Source organism: Cetorhinus maximus, chromosome 9, assembly GCF_964194155.1.
Source record: "Cetorhinus maximus chromosome 9, sCetMax3.hap1.1, whole genome shotgun sequence".
In the NCBI taxonomy this organism is placed as follows: domain Eukaryota; kingdom Metazoa; phylum Chordata; class Chondrichthyes; order Lamniformes; family Cetorhinidae; genus Cetorhinus; species Cetorhinus maximus.
This window is the reverse complement of record NC_135887.1, coordinates 27,769,104-27,787,482: the sequence shown is the minus strand read 5'-3', so window position 1 is coordinate 27,787,482 and position 18,379 is coordinate 27,769,104. Positions and strand designations below refer to the sequence as shown.

Sequence of the window (18,379 nt, the reverse complement as noted above, 5' to 3'; positions counted from 1 at the left end):
ACATCCCATGAAAAAATGAGTCAATGTGTCTGTTGCTAGAAATGATTTCTCCTTCTCTGCTTTCACATGTCACGTCTGGTGTACCCTTAAGTTCATTTGTGGCATTCTCCTCTGCATTATTTACTTGTTAGCCTCCAGGACACAATGCTATCAATGAAAGCTAGGATTCCTTCCTGATATTAGTACTTTAGAGGTCCTAATCTGTAATCTGTTTCCTAATTCTTAAAACTCCTTTTACAATTCTATCACTTCCTCTGTCATAGGTTGTAATTTGAACTATTACTTCTGTTTCACTTCCCTATTAAAATCTTTTGGACCCACTCCATTAGTCCCAGACCATCCTGGATTCTTGGTTGTAGCTACAGAAATGCCTGTCTACTCCCCTAACTGTGGAAACCCCTAACAGTTTGGGCTAATTAGTGGCTAGTAACATTTGCACCACACAAGTACCAGGTTATGACAACCTCCAGCATGAGAGAATCCAACCATCTCCCCTTGACATTCAACAGCACATCACTGAATCTCCTACCATTAACATCCTGGGGGATGTTGCCATTGACCAGAAACCGGCCATATAAATATTACAAAAGCAGGTCAGAGGCTGAAATTCTGTGGTGAGTAACTCACCTTCTCACTCCCCAAAACCTGTCCACCTTCTGCTAGCACAAGTCAGCAGAGTGATGGAATATTCTCTGCTTGCCTGGAAGAGTGCTACTCCAAGAAGCTGGGCACCATCCAGGACAATGCAGCCTGCTTAATTGACACTCCACCCACCACAATAAACTTTATTCCTTACACCAGCAGCGCACACAGTGGAAGCAGCGTATACCATATACAAAATGCACTGCAGAAACTCTCCAAGCTTCCTTTGAAACCACTTTCCAAACCCATAACCACTGCCACCTAGAAGAACAAGGGCAGCAGATATATGGGAACACCACCACCTGCAAGTTCCCCTCCAAGCCACTCACCATCCTGACTTGGAATCAAATTGTCATTCCTTCACTGTTGCTGGGTCAAAAATCTGGAGCTCCCTCCCTTACAGCACTGTGGGACTGTACAGATGGCTAACCACTGCCTTCTCAAGGGTAATTAGGAATGGGCAACAAATGTCAGCCTTGTCAAGAATTAAAAGACAAACTACTGCTTTACTCTGCTTAGCTCACCCCCTGTTTGTAACCAGCTATCTAATGACCACAACATGGTACAATTTAAGCTTGTTATGGTCAAAGAAATAGACAAGTTGCAAAAAAATGTTTTGGATTGGGGGATACTGGATTTTAGTAAATTAAGGCAGGATCTGGTCAAGGTAGACTGGGAACAGCTACTTGTGGGGAAATCTGCAGAAGAGCAGTGGGGGGAGGTGTTCAAAAAGGAAATGGGGAGGCTACATGTTCCCTCCAGGGTGACAGGAAGGAGTAACAAGCCCAGAGAACCATGGATGACCAGAGATATTCAGGATACGATGAGAAGGAAAAGAGAGGCTTTTAGCAGGTACAAGGGGAGCAAATCAGCGGAGGCATTAGTGGAGTACAGAAAGTGCAGGGTGGAGCTTAAGAAAGCAGTTAGGAGAGTAAAGAGGGGATATGAGAAAGCTCTGGCTGGTAAAAGTAGGGAAAATCCTAAGATATTCTATAAATATAACATAGGGAAGAGGATAACCAGGGAAAGAGTAGGGCCCATTAGGGACCAAGGGGGCACTCTATGGGTGGAGCCAGAGGACATCGGTACAGTGGTGAACGAATACTTCACATCCGTCTTCACCCAAGAGAATGAGGATGAAGGTATGGAACTCGGGGAGAGAGACTGCAAGGTTCTTGAGCAAATTGATACAGGGAGTGACAAGGTATTGGAGGTGTTGGCAGGCTTAAAAGTGGACAAATCTCCAGGTCCGGATGATTTGTGTCCCAGACTGCTGAGGGAGGCAAGGGAGGAGATCGCAGGGGCTCTGAACCAAATCCTTAATTCCTCTCTGGCCATGGGGGAGGTGCCAGAGGACTGGAGAACAGCTAATGTGGTTCCGCTATTTAAGAAGGGTTGTAGAGATAAGCCAGGGAACTACAGGCCAGTGAGTCTCAAGTCAGTGGTAGGGAAACTATTGGAGAAAATTCTGAAGGAGAGTATCTATCTCCACTTGGAAAGGCAAGGTTTGATCAGGGGATAGTCAGCATGGCTTTGTCAGAGGGAGGTCATGCCTAACAAATTTGATTGAATTTTTTGAGGAGGTGACCAGGTGTGTAGGTGAGGGTAGTGCAGTTGATGTAGTTTATATGGATTTCAGCAAAGCCTTTGACAAGGTCCCACATGGGGGAACTTATAAAGAAGGCAAATGCACATGGGATACAGGGTAGTTTGATAAGGTGGATTCAAAATTAGCTTAGTTGTAGGATACAGAGGGTGATGACAGAAGACTGCTTCAGTGACTGGAAGCCAGTGTCCAATGGCATACCACAGGGATCTGTGCTGGGTCCCCTATTATCCGCCATTTATGTAAACAACATAGATGACTATGTGGGGAGTAGGATTAGTAAGTTTGCGAATGACACAAAGATTGGCCGGGTGGTTAACTGTGAGGTTGAGTGTCTTGGGCTACAGGAAGATATAGACGGGATGGTCAAATGGGTAGATAAGTGGCAGATGGAATTTAACCCTGAAAAGTGTGAGGCGATACACTTTGGAAGGAGTTATTTAACAAGGAAGTATTCAATGAACGGCAAGACACTAGGAAGTTCTGAGAAACAAAGGGACCTTGGTGTGTGTGTCCATAGATCTCTGAAGGCAGAGGGGCATGTTAGTGGGGTGGTGAAAAAGGCATATGGGACACTTGCCTTTATCAAAGAATCTTGGTGAGGCCACAGCTGGAATACTGTGTGCAGTTCTGGTCGCCACTTTATAGGATGGATGTGATTGCATTGGAGGGGGTGCAGAGGAGATTCACCAGGATGTTGCCTGGGGTGAAACATTTAAGTTATGAAGAGAGGTTGGATAGACTTGGGTTGTTTACGTTGGAGCAGAGAAGACTGAGGGGCGACCTGAACGAGGTGTTCAAAATTATGAGGGACATGGACAGGGTGGATAGGGAGCAGCTTTCCCCCTTAGTTGAAGGGTCAGTCACGAGGGGACATAAGTTCAAGGTGAGAGGCAGGAGGTTTAGGGGGGGATGTGAGGAAAAACATTTTTACCCAGAGGGTGGTGACGGTCTGGAATGCACTGCCTAGGTGGGTGGTGGAGGCGGGTTGCCTCACATCCTTTAAGAAGTACCTGGATGAGCATTTGGCACATCATAACATTCAAGGCTATGGGCCAAGTGCTGGTAAATGGGGTTAGGTGGGTAGGTCGGGTGTTTCTCACGTGTCAGTGCAGATTTGATGGGCCGAAGGGCCTCTTCTTCACTCTGTGATTCTGTGATTCTGTTCCTGTGCTGATGGTGAGGTTGGCAGTGCTCTAGCAAGTAACGATCCAAAGGTGCAACATCCATCAGCCAACCATGCTGTGAATGATGTGTCCTGTACCGCAGTCCCTTGCCATGCACTTGTTATTGCTCTTTTGCTTTCACAGGCACATCTGGGAAACAGCCAAGGAGAGTCCATGACCCAGGGCCTCTAATCAAGCCCTGAAGAAACATCAGAAGAGGAATCTGAAGGCACCCTCATTGAAGGCCTGTCACAGCGCACCCACACCCTCCACCAGCGCAGAGACACACACCTCAGTGGGACCTAGTTCTAGAGTAGCCTGTGGATCAAAATCTGGTGAGCACACTGCACTGTCTGATCCACAGCAGGTAGTGGCAGGGACTTCCCAGGTCTCCAGTACTTGGGAGGACTGCTGGTGGCCAGAAATCTGCCGAGTCCGAGTCAGATGACGAACATCTGGACTTTGTCATACTTCAGTTGCTGGAGCTGCAAAGGCAAGCTAGGGAACATCAGGAAGGAATGTCCGCTGCACTCCTCAGATTGCAAGGCACAAGAGGCGTCCGTCCACCTTCAGTCTGCGATGATAGTGCCGGCATGCCAATGCACCGAAGTCAACACTTGTAGGATGGCAGCCAGCATGGAGACGTTGGTCCAGGACATCTGCCCTGAACTGCTGCGCATGCTGAATTCCATCGCTGACGCAATAGTTGGCCTTCAACAGTGTCAACGCGAGAAGGGTGCAGGGCAGCTCGATCTCACTCCAGCTCCCTCTTTTCCTCAAGGAGTTAGCCAGGGGCCCTCGGGCACCCATAGGGAAGATGATCAGCAGGTGCACACATTGTGGCCATCCACCCAGGTGGCTCTGGGAATGTCCGGCCCATCCGAATCCACTCTTCCTGTGGCCCCAGCAGCTCCAACACAACAGGCTGAGAAGGCTGTAACTGCCACACAGCAGGACCCCAAAAGCAGGCCAAGGCCCTCCAGAGGACGCCCACAGATGGGGCGTAGTAGTCAGCAAGTTGCCTGCAGCTCTGCTATGGATGTTGGGGGAGCACCAAGATGTGGCATCAGGGTTAGGAAGGTTAAGAAGATGTAACTCTTTCGAGTTATCAACAGTCACATATTGTAACTCTTTCGAGTACATTCACAGTTCTTGGTTTCCAGGAGTGGGACATGAACCCACAACCTTCTGATTCAAAGGCAAGGGTGCTATGAACTGAGCCACAGCTGACAGCTCGGTTAAGAAGATGTAACTCTTTCGAGTTATCAACAGATCGCATGTAACTCTTTTCGAGTACATTCACAGTTCTTGGTTTCCGGGAGTGGGACATGAACCCACAACCCTCTGATTCAAAGGCGAGGGTGCTATGAACTGAGCCACAGCTGACACCTCGGTTAAGAAAATGTAGTTGCAGAGCCTGGGCACGGGTGTTAATCACTTGTACATAATGTTCACCATTGTAAATAAATTCCCAAGAATGTCTCCCTGCCTATGGCTCCTTGTTCTGATGAGAAGTGTTCGTGTCACTCAGATGTGAAACCTTTCTGCACAAGATAAAGGCAAGTGTCTCAGTCCACAGCCTCTTCCCTGTGTGCAGCCTTTAGACCAAAGTGATGGTCTGGCTTCACACTCCCTGCTCATATTACTGATGCCTGCACCACAGCGGTGCTTGTTATTGCTGCCAGAATGTAATGGGCAGACATCACAGAGTTCCGTCATTCTCTGTGTGCTCTCAGCACCTTTGAGGTGGGGCTGGCACCCATCTCCTCAGCACCTGTGTCCAGTGACGCTGAAGGGGTCAGGTGCTGAAGGCTGATATTTAAAGTTTCCCTGCTGTATTTCTATGATATGGCTCTGGTCACAGAGCAAAAGCGAACTGTGTCAGCCACACAGGAGTCAGACATTCACAAGATGTGAAGATTTATGGAGTGTCCTCACTGCATGTCATCATTATCCTCCTGGAATCGAATGACTATTAAGGCCTACGTTGCGTCTCCATGACAGGAGCCTTAAGACAGAGGGTATGTGCGCTGCTATCAACCAGACTGGAGTCAAACGATCACGGATGCAATTTATGGGGTCTCTTCACTGCATGTTGTCCTCATCCTCCACAAATCCAGCGGCTATGATGGCCTCCCAAGCGTGCCTGCCTCGTCAGGCCAGTGCGATGGCCTCATCGCCGTCATCCTCACCATCAAGGACCTCCTCACCCTTATCCCCATTGATGTCCTCCTCATCAGAGGAGATGTCCAGCTCCTGCATCTCCTCCTCAGCCAGCTCCTCTCCCTGTTGCAGTGCCAGGTTGTGAAGGGCGCAGCAGGTGATGACACCCTCTGTGGACTGTATTGCAGGGCTCCACCAGACCGGTCCACCAGAATCTCATTTTCAGCATCCTAAAGGTTTTCTCCACCAAGGTGTGAGTTTCAGCATGTGCCTCGCTGTACCTTCACTCTGCTAAAGTCTGAGGCCACTGCATCAGCCATGTCCTCTGTGGGTAGCCCTTGTCCACGAGGAGACAATCCTGCAGCCTCTGTGGACCCTGGAAGATGTCAGGGATCTGAGACCGACTGAGAATGTAGGAGTCGTGGACACTCCCCGGGAATCGTGTGCAGACCTGTCGGATGTGTTGGAGATGGCCACACACCAGTTGAGCATTCAGCAAGTGGAAGCCCTTACCATTGACATAGTTGACTGCTTATTGCCACGGAGATCTGAGCGCCAAGTGAGTGCAGTCGATGGCACCCTGCACCTGTGGGAAACCTGAGATCTGGGCAAATCCAATCGCCCTTGCATCCTGGCATTCCTGGTCCCGGGCGAATTGCACAAAATCGCGTGCCTTCGCGAAGATGGCGTCATGGATGCATTTGTGGGTGGAGTCTTGCGATATCCCACACATAGCGCCAGAGCTATGGGCCAAGCGCTGAACAATGGGGTTAGTGTAGTCAGATGTTTGTTGTCCAGCATGGACACGATGAACTAAATGGCCTCCTACTGTGCTGTGAATGCTTATGAGTCTATGAATCCTATGAGGTCACCTGTGGAGCCCTGAGAGGAACCACTGGTGTAAAAATTGAGCACTGTGGTCAATTTCACAGCCGCAGCCAGTGGACGCCCTCCATGTCCCCGTGATGCCAAATCCTGCAGCAGGTGGCAGATGTGACCGACCAGTTCCCTAGCCATGCGTAGTCTTTGGCAACACTGGTTCTCAGTCATCTGCAGGAATGAAAGACAGCATCCATAGACCCTGGGTCTAGCTAGGTGCCGACCAGCGTTGGCTCACTGTGGCTCTTCAGCGGCATGTGCGGGAGCCCCAGCCGCTCCTTCTTCCTGAGGGTGCCGCTCCTCCTTCTTCCCAGCCAGGCACACCTTTGTCGCTCTCTTCTTTGTCTCCGCTCTCTGTAAGCCACGAGGCATGCAGCTGGTTCGCCAGGCTCCATGCTCCTGATGTACTCCTCCTGGAGGAGTCAGATGGGCAAAGGTAGCCTAAATGAGGAGTTCATAGAGCATTTCCAGGATAATTTCTTAGAACAGCATGCTCTGGAGCCAACCCAGAGAGCAGGTTATACTGGACCTGGTATTGTGCAATGAGATGGAATCAATTAATGATCTCATAGTGCTGCCCCTCGGTAGCACTCACTCGCTTTTCCAGAACCACTTCACCCAATTCAGGGTCACGGGGATTCGGAGCCACGACAGTAGACAGTGTACACCCAGGACAGGATGCTAGTCCATCACAGGGCACACATTCATACGCACACACAAACTAAGGGGCAATTTACCACAGCCAATCCACCTAATCAGCACGTCTTTGGACAGTGGGAGGAAACCCACGCATACACAGAATGTGCAAACTCCACACAGACAAACACCCCAGGTCAGGTCAGGACCGAACCTGGGTCCCTGGAGCTGTGAGGCAGCAGCGCCAACCACCGCGCCACCATGCCACCCTCCCCTAGTTAGCAGCGACCATATGATTGAATCTTACATTCAATTTGAGGGCGAGAGGAGTCGGTCCGAGACTATGTTTTTAAACTTAAATAAGGGCAATTATGGGGGCATGAAAGCTGAGCTGGCTAAAGTGAACTGGCAAATTAGGTTAAGAGATAGGTCAATGGAGATGCAATGGCAAACATTTAAGGGGATACTTCAGTGAGCAGAGCGGGGCTGGAAAGAGAGAGAGTTCAGTGAGCAGAGCGGGGTTGGAAAGAGCGAGACTTCAGTGAGCAGAGCAGGGTTGGAAAGAGCGAGACTTCAGTGAGCAGAGCGGAGCCAGAAAGAACGAGAGTTCAGTGAGCAGAGCGGGGCTGGAAAGAGCGAGAGTTCAGTGAGCAGAGCGGGACTGGAAAGAGCGAGGCTTCAGTGAGCAGAGCGGGACTGTAAAGAGCAACAGTTCAGTGAGCAGAGCGGGACTGGAAAGAGCGAGACTTCAGTGAGCAGAGCGGGACTGTAAAGAGCAAGAGTTCAGTGAGCAGAGCGGGACTGGAAAGAGTGAGACTTTAGTGAGCAGAGCGGGACTGGAAAGAGCGAGACTTCAGTGAGCAGAGCGGGACTGGAAAGAGCGAGACTTCAGTGAGCAGAGCGGGACTGGAAAGAGCGAGACTTCAGTGAGCAGAGCGGGACTGGAAAGAGCGAGACTTCAGTGAGCAGAGCGGGGCCGGAAAGAGCGAGAGTTCAGTGAGCAGAGCGGGATTGTAAAGAGAGAGAGTTCAGTGAGCAGAGCGGGGCTGGAAAGAGCGAGAGTTCAGTGAGCAGAGCGGGACTGTAAAGAGCGAGAGTTCAGTGAGCAGAGCGGGGCTGGAAAGAGCGAGAGTTCAGTGAGCAGAGCGGGACTGTAAAGAGTGAGAGTTCAGTGAGCAGAGCGGGGCCGGAAATAGCGAGAGTTCAGTGAGCAGAGCGGGGCCGGAAAGAGCGAGAGTTCAGTGAGCAGAGCGGGGCTGTAAAGAGTGAGAGTTCAGTGAGCAGAGCGGGGCCGGAAAGAGCGAGAGTTCAGTGAGCAGAGCAGGGCTGGAAAGAGCGAGAGTTCAGTGAGCAGAGCGGGACTGTAAAGAGTGAGAGTTCAGTGAGCAGAGCGGGGCCGGAAAGAGCGAGAGTTCAGTGAGCAGAGCGGGGCTGGAAAGAGCGAGAGTTCAGTGAGCAGAGCGGGACTGTAAAGAGTGAGAGTTCAGTGAGCAGAGCGGGGCCGGAAAGAGCGAGAGTTCAGTGAGCAGAGCGGGGCTGGAAAGAGCGAGAGTTCAGTGAGCAGAGCGGGACTTAAATTTAAGAAAATAGTCATTTAATTAACAAGCACAACTGATAAATTTTTCCAGGTCCAGACGAGAGCATGAAGCGCCACTGAAACAGTTATCAACGTACCGAGAAAAGAGTTGTGGGAGGGGGCCTGACTAGGACTGGAACAAGGAATGTTCCACATACCCTATAAAGAGACAGATATAACTGGGGCCAATGCAGGTATCAATAGCCACATCTTTTATTTGGAGGAAGTGAGACAAGTTTAAGGAGAAATTGTTCAGTGAGAGAACAAGTTCAGCCAGACTGAGGAGTGGTGGTAGATGGGGATTGTTTGGGTCTCTGCTCAAGGAAGAAGTAGAGAGCCCTCAGTCCATCTTGGTGGGGGATGAAGGTGTAGAAGGATTGGACGTCCATGGTGAAGAGGAGGCAGTTAGGGCCAGGGAACTGGAAATTGTTAATATGACGTGGGGCATCAGAGGAATCGCGGATGTAGATGGGAAGAGACTGGACAAGGGAAGAGAGAACGGAGTCAAGATAGGAAGAAATGAGTTCCGTGGGGCAGGAACATGCTGACACGATTGGTCTACTGTGACAGTCCTGTTTGTGGATTTTGGGGAGGAGGTAGAAGCAGGCTGTCCGGGGTTGGGAGACTATGAGGTTGGAAACTATGGAGGGGGGGGAAGATCTCCAGAGGAGATTAGGTCAGTGACAGTCCTGGAAACAATGCCTTAATGTTTGGTGGTGGGGTCATGATCCAGGGGGAGATAGGCAGAAGTGTCTGAGAACTGGCGCCCAGCCTCTGCAAGGTAGAGGTCAGTGCGCCAGGCAACAACAGCACCACCCTTGTTGGATGGTTTGATAACAAAGTCAGGGTTGGACCTAAGAGAATGGAGTGCAGCAAGTTCAGAAGGAGACAGGTTAGAGTTGGCGAGAGGAGCAGAGAAACTGAGACAGCCAATGTCACATGTTGAGTTAATTGGGCCTGTACTCATTGGGCTTTAGAAGAATGAGAAGCAACTTTATTGAAACATAGAAGATTGGTAGGGGGCTTGACAGGGTGGATGCTGAGAGGTTGTTTCCCCTTGTGGGAGAGCCTAGGACCAGAGGGCATAATCTCAGAATAAGGGGTCACCCATTTAAGACAGAGATGAGGAGGAATTTTTTCTCTCAGAGGGTAGTGAATCTGTGGAATTCTTTACTGCAGAGGGCGTAGAGGCTGGGTCATTAAATATATCCAAGGCTGAGATAGACAGATTTTTAATCAGTAACGGTACCAAGGGTTATGGGGAAAAGGCAGGGAAGTAAAGTTGAGGATTGTCAGATCAGCCATGATCTCATTGAATGGCGGAGCGGATTTGATAGGCCGAATGACCTACTTCTGCTCCTATTCTTATGGTCTTATCCCAGGAGCAGCTATAAATCAGGAAATGAAAGGGAGGGTGGAACTCAGGAAAATTACAATGACCAGAGAAGTGGTACTGAGTAAATTGTTGGAGCTGCAGGCCGAGAAGTGCCCGGATCCTGATGGACTTAATCCTAGGGTCATAAAGGAAGTGTTTAGTGAGCTAGTTGCTGCATTGGTTTTAATTTTCCGAAACTCCCTAAATTCAGGGGAAGATAGCAAATATAACTCCATTATTCAAAAAGGGAGGGAGACAAAGTGGGAAACCACAGACCAGTTAGCTTAACATCTGTCATAGGGAAAATGTTAGAAACTATTATTAAAGAAGCTATAGCAGGGCACTTGGATAAGTTCAAGATAACCAGGCAGAGTCAACATGATTTTGTGAAAGAGAAATCATGCTTAACCAACTTATTGGAGTTCTTTGAGGAAGTAACGTGCTGTGGATAAAGGGGAACTGGTGGATGTGCTGTACTTAGATTTTCAGAAGGCATTTGATAAAATGCCACATCAAAGGTTATTACGGAAAATAAAAGCTCATGGTATAAAGGGTAACATATTGGCATGGATAGAAGATTGGCTGGCTAACAGGAAGTAGAGAGTAGGCATAAATGGGTCTTTTGCTGGTTGGCAAGATGCAATGAATGGTGTGCCACAGGGATCAGTGCTGGGACCTTAGCTGTTTAGAATTCATATAAATGACTTGGATGAAGGGATGGATGGGATTGTTGCCAAATTTGCTGATGACACAAAGATAGGTAGGAAAGTAAGTTATAAAGAAGACATAGGGAGGCTACAAACAGATATAGATAGGTTAAATGAGTGGGCAAAGATCTGGCAGATGGAGTAATAATGTGAGAAAATGTAAAATTGTCCATTTTGGCAGGAAGAATAAAAGAGAGACCTATTATCTAAATGGTGAGAAATTGCAGAGCTTTGAGATACAGAGGGATCTGTGTGACTTACTGCATGAATTGCAAAAGGCTAGTATGCAGGTACAACAAGTAATTAGGAAAGCTAATAGAATGTTATCATTTATAATTGTGAGGGGAATTGAATACAAAAGTAGGGAAGTTATGCTTCAGTTATACAGAACACTAGTGAGATCACATCTGGGATACTGTGTTCATTATTGGTCACCTTATTTAAGGAAGGATGTAAATGTGTTGGAAGCAGTTCAGAGAAGGCTTTCCAGACTAATACCTGGAATGGGTGTGTTGTCTTATGAGGAAAGGTTGGACACGTTAAGCTTGTATCTGGTGGAATTTAGAAGAGTAAGAGGTGACTTGATTGAAACATACAAGATCCTGAGGGGACTTGACAGGGTGGATGTGGAGAAGATGTTTCCTCTTGTAGGAGAATCTAGAGCTAGGGGTCACTCTTTAAAACTAAGGGGTCGCCCATTTAAAATGCAGATGAGGGTTGTGAATAAAGAACAAAGAAAAGTACAGCACAGGAACAGGCCCTTCGGCCCTTCAAGCCTGTGCCGATCATATTCCCCGTCAGCTAAAACATTTTGCACTTCCGGGGTCCATATCCCTCTATTCCCATCCTATTCATGTATTTGTCAAGCTGCCTCTTAAACACCACTATCGTACCTGCTTCCACCACCTCCTCTGGCAGCGAATTCCAGACATTCACTAACCTCTGCGTAAAAAACTTGCCCCGCACATCTCCTCTATAGTTTTCTCCTCTCACCTTAAATCTATGTCCCCTAGTAATTGACTCTTCCACCCTGGGAAAAAGCTTCTGACTATCTACTCTGTCCATGCCACTCATAATTTTGTAAACTTCTATCAAGTCGCCCCTCAATCTCCATTGCTCTAGTGAGAACAATCCGAATTTCTCCCACCTTTCCTCATAGCTAATAACCTCCAGACCAGGCAGCATCCTGGTAAACCTCCTCTGCACCCTCTCCAACGCCTCCATATCCTTCTGGTAATGTGGCAACCAGAATTGCACGCAATATTCTAAGTGTGGCCTAACCAAGGTTCTATATAGCTGCAGCATGACTTCCCAGCTTTTATACTCAATACCCCTGCCAATGAAGGCAAGCATGCCATATACCTTCCTGACTACCTTATCCACCTGCGTTGCCACTTTCAGTGACCTGTGGACCTGTACACCCAGATCCCTCTGCCCATCGATGCACTTAAGGGTTCTGCCATTTACTGTATAATTCCTGCCTGTATTAGACCTTCCAAAATGCATTATCTTGCATTTGTCTGGATTAAACTCCATCTGCCATTTCCCCGCCCAAGTCTCCAACCGATCTATCTTTGGAACTCTCTTCCTGAAAAGGTAGTGGAAGAGTCTTTGAATATTTTTAAGGCAGAGGTGGATAGGTTCTTGGTAAGCAAGGGGGTGATAGGTTATCGGGGGTAAGCGGGATGCAGATTTGAGGTTACTATCAGATCAGCCATGGTCTTATTAAATGGCAGAGCAGGCTTGATGGGCCAAATGGCCTACTCCTGTTCCTTGTTCATATGTTCATATGTAAAGAGAGAGACGCGTGGGTTAGCTTATGTGTTCTGGGGACCTCTCTTGGTTAAGTCTGAAGGCCCATTCACGCATCCCGGAGAGTGCTGGCCACCACTTGGATGGCCAGAGTTTAGTGCGCTGCATGGCTGCTCGAAACCCCACCTTCCGCCGTCCCACTCCACCTGATAGGCGGCAGCTTCGCCCAATGGACTGCATGCTGTGCTCTCAGCTCAGGGGCAGGCATTCTCCTAACCCGCAAGGCTGCACTGTTAGCTTGAGCCATGGGGGAGACTGGTCCAAACCTGAATGCTGACATTGCAAGGGACTGTAAGCGCCTCCGCCACTGACTGCTCCATGGCCAGCTTTCGCAAGGAGATTGTGCAACGTGCCCAGTCATGCAATTGTTCTGAAGTCCACTAAAATGCTTGTCAGTTTGCAATCTGTGCCCAAGAGGTGAAAAGCTCTGGGGCACTTGGTGGAACTTTCAGGCCTCTACGTTGCTTGAGTGGGCAGATAAGCTAGAGGCCCGACTCCAAGCACGTCAATGTGGCTGCATCTGAAATGTCTTGTTACAGAGGATGATCACTTTATACAAGGTTTCCCTAATGCGTGGCTTCTGTTGTCCCCCCGACCCCACACACGCTTCTGCACTACCCTCAATCGTAGTGCAGCCCTTGCCCACCCAAGTCATCTCGACCACAGTGCAGCCCTTGCCCACCCAAGTCATCTCGACCACAGTGCAGCCCTTGCCCACCCAAGTCATCTCGACCACAGTGCAGCCCTTGCCCCCCCACCCCCACCAAGTCACCTCAAATGCAGGGTAGCCTTTGCCCTAGCACAGCACTCTACGCCGGCCAGGAAAAAGCGACCTGCCCCCGCCTGAATGCGCAGCACCTCAACCTTGAAGTCCAACAGGTGACCCTCACACGCTGCGCAATATTACTCTGCACTCAGCTCTGAGTTCCCCTCAAAAATGCAGCCCGCCAAGTCACAGAATCACAGAATTGTTATGGTATAGAAGAAGGCCATTTGGCCCATCATGTCTGCACCAGCTCTCTGAGCATTTTAACTTAGTGCCAATCTCCTGCCTTTTCCCCATAACCCTGCACATTGTTTCTATTTAAATAACCATCCAATGCCCTCTTGAATGCCTCAATTGAACCTGCCTCCACTACACTTCCAGAAACTGCATTCCAAACCCTAACTACTCACTGTGTCAAAAAGTTTTTTCTAACCTCGCATTTGCTTCTTTTGCAAAACACTTGAAAACTGGTTCTTGATCCGTTTATGAGCAAGAACAGTTTCACCCTATCTACTCTGTCCGGACTCCTCATGATTTTGAAAACTTCTATCAAGTCTCCTTTCAGCCTTCTCCTCTCAAAGGAAAACAGCCCCAACTTCTCCAATCTTTCCTCATAACTGAGTGTCTCATCCCGGGAACCATTCTCGTAAACCTCTTCTGCACTCTCTTCAATGCGTTCACATCCTTTCTATAGTGTGGCACCCAGAACCTCTGCTGAGTTAGATTAAACCCTTTCCAACAGCACCAGCAAATCATCCACAAGGAACTCAGTCCCGGCTCTGTTCAGATGCAACCTGTCTGGCTTGTACAGGTGCCGTCTCTCCAAAAGCCAGTCCCAGCGTCCCAGGAATCTAAAGCCCTCCCTCCTGCACCATATTTCCAGCCACACATTCATCTGTCTTAACTTCCTATTTCTGTACTCACTTGCACGTGGCACTGGGAGTAATCCAGAGATTATTACTTTAGAGGTCCTGGTTGCTAATTTTCTACAAAGCTCCCTAAATTTGGATTGCAGGACTACATCCCCCTTCCTATCTAAGTCATTGTTACCAATGTGGATCATGATCTCTGGCTGATCACCTTCCCTCAGAAGAATGTCCTGGAGCTGCTCTGTGACATCCTTGGCCCTGGCACCAGGGAGGCAACATATCATCCTGGAGTGATGTCTACGGCCACAGAAACGCCTGTCTGTTCCCCTAACCAATGAATTCCCAATCACTATTTCTCTTCCTTTCTTCTTCCTCCCCTCTTGTGCAGCTGAGCCGCTCGTGGTGCCACAAACTTGGCTCCGACTGCACTCCTCTGAGGAACCAGCGCCCTCACCAGCTTCCAAAACAAAAAGCAATTTGTGAGCAGGACCCCACGGGACTCCTGCACTACCTGCCTACCTCACTTAGACTGCCTGGCGGTCACCTATTCCCTCTCTGTTTCCAAGCCCTTAAGCTGTGGTGTGACCACCTCTCTGAATGTGCTATCCATGTAGCTCTCAGCCTCGCAGGTGCACCACAGTGACTCCAGCCACCGCTCGAGCTCTGAAACCCAGAGCTCAATTTTCTGACGCTCGCAGCACTTCCTGCACATGTGGTCACCTGGGACACCGATAGCGTCCATGGCTTCACACATATTACGTGACATGCATTCCACTCAACTGAGCTGCTTTGCCATGTCTCTACTTCCCTTACGTTAACTTTAATCTACTTTGGATTATTTATATTACCCTGTTCTATTGGCCTAAATTTCCATTATTCCTGGTGCTTCTCAGTTAAATCCAAGTATAGCAACTTATTTAAAAATATTACACTTTTCTAATTTACGCACCAGGTCCTACTTACCAAGACTGCCGCTATTCTTTCTGAGGAAAGGTAGAAAAGGAAAAGAGTACCTCCTCCCTTCCTATTAAACTCCCTCAGTCACCAAACTCCAACTGAAGTGCTCTACTGTAGACAAACTCAGCACTATAAGATAGCCTACTTTTATACTTTCTGAACCTAGCCTCTGAAAGCCTGATTAATCCAGTTATCTAATTAACTAGTTTCAGCTGCAAACTGATCCTGTATGAGCCTTGTCTTAAGGCTGGACGAAAACTCACCTTCTTCCAACCCTAAAAGCAACTTTTAGTAAATTTCTAAATGAAAGAAAGACTAGACTTTAGATAGAATTTAACCCTTTAACTCCCTCAGTCACCAAACTCCAAGTGAAGCACTCTACTGCAGCCAAACACAGCACTCCAGTGCAGACCTTAAGTGCACGCCTTATATATGCTGTTGTGAAACACATCGGCGCGCAATCAAGCCAACGTGCTCGGATGATCCAGTGTGGGGGGGATGATTCCAGCAAACTGGCCTTTAATGATATGCATTTGTATTACAATGAAGTTTTCGATGTCCGACGGCGGGAAATGCGGCCTGCCATTGATGGGCAGAGCGGATGATTGCAAACTGGTTTCATGACATTGTGAAACCGATTTTTGGTCTTCTCGCCATATTGTCTGCTCATGCCACCAAACACACCCGTTGCCAATGGGCATGGAAAATTCCGCCCAAGGGAACACCACCGCCTGGAAGTTCTCCTCCAAGCCACAAACCATCCTGACTTGGAAATATATCGCTATCCCTTCACTGTCGCTGGGTCAAATTCCCGGAACTCCCTCCCTAACAGCACCGTGGGTGTACTACACCACAGGGACTGCAGCAGCTCAAGGAAGTAGCTCACCATCATCTTCTCAAGGGCAATTAGGGATGGGCAATAAATGCTGACCCAGCCAGCGGTGCTCACATCCCATTAATTAATTTTTAAAAATTTAAGAAAGTGGTTCCATCACTTTCAAGCTTCATTTTCCAATGTCCTTTCATCAGGCTCCCAGTGCTCTTCTATCAGGCCCCCAAATGCCCCTCAGCAAATCCCTTAGTGCCCTTCCACTAGATCTTCCAATGTCCTTCTATCAGCCCTTGCAATGTCCTTCCATTTCAGCCCCACAATAGCCTTCCACCGGACCTTCAAATGCTCTTCCATCTTGCCACATGATGCCTTTCCATCAGGCCCTCCAATGCTACCCTCGCCCCAAGTTCTAATGGCTTCCCTTGTCCTCAAGTGCAAATTTCAAACTATGCCTTGTTTTCAAATCTCTCCATACCTTGACTACTCCACCTTGATGAATATGTCCTGTCCTACATCCCTGCAGGAAACTCAGATCCTCAAAAACACGATTTCTATTCAATCTGTAATCCAACACTGGTAGTTGTTCATTCATCCAATGCACTCCTGCTCTCTGGAATTCCCTGCCCAGTTTCCTCTGCCGAGCACCATTTCTCCCTGCTCTCAAAAACCTTCTACCAACAGTCTTTTCAGCTTCCCATTCTTGCCTCTACATTTTACGAAAATACTCAGTCCCTCAAGCTGGCTACGCCCATTCAATGGATCATGACTGATCTGATTGTAACCTCAACTCCACATCCTCACCAACCCCCGATACCCTTTGACTCTCTTGCCTATCAAGAATCTATCCACCTGTGCCTTAAAAATATTCATACACTGCTTCCATCACAGAATCACAGAATCACACTGTGCAGGAGAAGCCCTTCGGCCCATCGAGTTTGCACTGACACATGAGAAACACCTGACCTACCCACCTAATCCCATTTACCAGCACTTGGCCCATAGCATTGAATGTTATGATGTGCCAAGTGCTCATCCAGGTACTTTTTAAAGGATGTGAGGCAACCGCCTCCACCACCCTCCCAGGCAGTGCATTCCAGATCGTCACCGCCCTCTGGGTAAAAAGGTTTTTCCTCACATCCCCCTCTAAACCTCCTGCCCCTCACCTTGAATTTATGTCCCCTCGTGACTGACCCTTCAACTAAGGGGAACAGCTGCTCCCTATCCACCCTGTCCATGTCCCTCATAATCTTGTACATCTCAATCAGGTCACCCCTCAGTCTTCTCTGCTCCAACAAAAACAACCCAAGTCTATCCAACCTCTCTTCATAACTTAAATGTTTCATTCCTGGCAACATCCTGGTGAATCTCCTTTGCACCCCCTCCAGTACAATCACATCCTTCCTATAAAGTGGTGACCAGAACTGCACACAGTACTCCAGCTGTGGCCTCACCAAGGTTCTATACAACGCCAACATGACCTCCCTACTTCTGTAATCTATGCCTCGATTGATAAAGGCAAATGTCCCATATGCCTTTTTCACCACCCCACTAACATGCCCCTCTGTCTTCAGAGATCTATGGACACACACGCCAAGGTCTCTTTGTTCCTCAGAACCTCCTAGTGTCTTGCCGTTCATTGAATATTTCCTTGTCAAATTACTCCTTCCAAAGTGTATCGCCTCACACTTTTCGGGGTTAAATTCCATCTGCCACTTATCTACCCATCTGACCATCCCATCTATATCTTCCTGTAGCCCAAGACATTCAACCTCACTGTTAACCACCCAGCCAATCTTTTGTCATCTGCAAACTTACTAATCCTACCCCCCACATAGGGTAGTCATCTATGTCGTTTATAAAAATGACAAATAATACGGGACCCAGCACAGATCCCTGTGGTATGCCATTGGACACTGGCTTCCAGTCACTAAAGCAGCCTTCTGTCATCACCCTCTGTCTCCTACAACTAAGCCAATTTTGAATCCACCTTATCAAATTACCCTGTATCCCATGTGCATTTGCCTTCTTTATAAGTCTCCCATGTGGGACCTTGTCAAAGGCTTTGCTGAAATCCATATAAACTACATCAACTGCACTACCCTCACCTACACACCTGGTCACCTCCTCAAAAAATTCAATCAAATTTGTTAGGCATGACCTCCCTCTGTCAAAGCCATGCTGACTATCCATGATCAATCCTTGCCTTTCCAAGTGGAGATAGATTCTCTCCTTCAGAGTTTTCTCCAATTGTTTCCCTACCACTGACACGAGGCTCACTGGCCTGTAGTTCCCTGGCTTATCTCTACAACCCTTCTTAAATAGCGGAACCACATTAGCTGTTCTCCAGTCCTCTGGCACCTCCCCCATGGCCAGAGAGGAACTAAGGATTTGGT

The 18,379-nt window shown here is 48.4% G+C and overlaps 1 protein-coding gene across 1 annotated transcript in view; it reads right to left on the bottom strand.

The window, feature by feature from the left end:
• The window catches only part of LOC144684520 (integrin alpha-E-like), a 324,928-nt gene that overhangs the window by 274,060 nt on the left and 32,489 nt on the right, over positions 1-18,379 (bottom strand). The gene's annotated exons all lie outside the window — the stretch shown is intronic.